This window comes from Octodon degus, unplaced genomic scaffold, assembly GCF_000260255.1.
Source record: "Octodon degus isolate 3935 unplaced genomic scaffold, OctDeg1.0 scaffold00077, whole genome shotgun sequence".
NCBI lineage: Eukaryota > Metazoa > Chordata > Mammalia > Rodentia > Octodontidae > Octodon > Octodon degus.
The window spans coordinates 4,567,723-4,569,963 of NW_004524653.1; positions in this window are offsets into that span (position 1 = coordinate 4,567,723).

Consider the following 2,241-nt stretch of genomic DNA (forward strand, 5'->3'; position numbering starts at 1 on the left):
AGCACCCTGGGGCCCAGAGCTCGGGAGGTACATAGTAGGTACACAGTAGTTCCTGAACACAGTTGAATATACCATACGGAAAAGGTAAAATATGATGTTTAAAAATAATAAGACCATATATGCTTATCATTAAATATTTTGGAAGTGAAGAAAAAGCATGTAAGGCTGGGCGTGCTGGTGTACTCCTGCAATTCCAGCACTGAGGAGGTTGAGGCAGGAGGATTGCTGTGAGTTTGAGGCCAGCCTGGACTATACAGAATTAGAGGCGAGGCAGAACTACATAGCCAGATCCTGTCTCCAAAACAAAACAAAAAACAAAAAACCAAAAGGCCCTCTCTTGCTGTTTGCCCCCACCACGAGAGGCTGCCCTCTGCCACGTGTTGCTGTGCCCTGGAGCCAGCTGAATGTGGCCTGAACCTCCAGCAACTGTGAGCTAGGTAATCCTTTCCTTCCCTCGAGTGTCGGGTATTTGTCCCAGCAAGGAGAGAAGAGTGACTGAGACGTGCTGCTATCGTGATTTGTGTCAGGTGTCAGCATTTTGTCCCGTCCTGCTTTTGCCTCTTCAGGGTGATTCCTGGCATTAGAAGGGACACGTTAGGTGTCGACTTTGTCATTGTATCACGTGCAGACCCTTCCAAGCGGCCACGGGCCACGTTCGGAGCCGTGTGCGGCTCCCGTGTTTCCTCTGTGTGATCTATTGCTTTTTTATTTTTTTACTTTTATTATATTAAAGTGATATTAATTCCTAAGTTTTAGATTTCAAAAATAAATAAAGTTTTCCATTTTTTATGTCTATGGAGATGAACATTTTTCTCTTTAGTTCTAGTAATAAGGTTAATGCTATTAATTGGTTTTTTTTTTTTTTTTTTTTTTTTTTTTTTGTATCTTCGGGACGGGTCTACAGGGTGTTCAGGGTCTCACTTCTAGATTGGACTTGCAGTGATCCGCCTGTCTACACCTTCCCAAGAGCTGGGATTACAGGCGCGCGCCACCACGCCCAGTCTCAATTGCTGTCTCATTGTGTCCTGGGGCAGGGCCAGCTCGGCAGGCCCGGGGATCGAACCGCCAGTCCCTGCCCCTGCTTGCAGGCGCTTTAATCCATGGAGCGACTTGGCCCAATTGATGTCTTAGTAGTGAACCCCTCACATGGTTCTACTTGGTCATAATGGATGTTGGATTCTGTTCCCTAATCATTTGTTTAAAATATTTGCATCAATATGTATGAGATCAATATACGGTTTTGTGTATGTGTTATGCAACCTTTTGTTTTAGAACTAGTGTTAAAGTGACCTAATAAAAATAAGGTGGACTCTTCTCCCCTTTTTCTCTGGAATAGTTTAGAATTTACATTATCTGGTCTTCAAACATTTGGTAGAGTTCTTTGTGAAACGAGCCGACGGTTTTACTTTTTCCATAGAAAATTTCTTTGTTTTGAGCTTTTTATGTATTTGTGATTTCTTCACCTTTTAAAAATTAAATGTTTATATTTGGTTGGTTCATTTTTTAAAAAAGAAGTATAGAATATAAACAGTATGTGGCTATGAGCTGCATTGTTTAGAGAAAGAACATGTATTCCTATTTCATTTATTTTTTTGTGGAACTGGGGATTGAACTCATGCCCTTGCGCTTGCCAGACAAGCACTTATTCTACTGAACTATCTCACCGGCCCCCGTTTTTCCATTTTAAAGAAAAGAAAGTTGCTGTGCTGGCCCTGCCCCTGGGGTGCGCTGAGCCAGCGGTTGAGACTGGGCGTGGCGGTTCGCGCCTGTAATCTCAGCACCTGGGAGGCTGTAAACAGGAGGATCACTACCAGTCGATCTAGTAGTGAGATCCTGAACACCCTGCAGACATACAAAAACCAAACCAAAACAAAAAAGAAACAAAGGAAATTTAGAGGCAAGAGTTAAGTAATTTAGGTGCTGATTTTATAAGCACAGGGCTTTCTGTGCCTGTGAATTATTCTGTCCCATCGGTGTACCAAAATTTATTTAATCTGTTGCCTGTTTTAAAACTCTAAGGATCTTCCCAGTTTCTGGCAGTTACAGCAAAGGTTATGAAGAGACACTTACTGAATAGAAATCAATGGACTCTTTCAGTTCTTTTCGAAGGAAAATGTTCTAAAAGAGCAATTAACCAGAGGGCCTGCACACTTTAGTGGTACTAATAAATACTGTTTAATCACTTGCTAGAATGTTCTAATTTACTTTTAATTTTTTTCTGCATATTCTGTAGGGATTTAA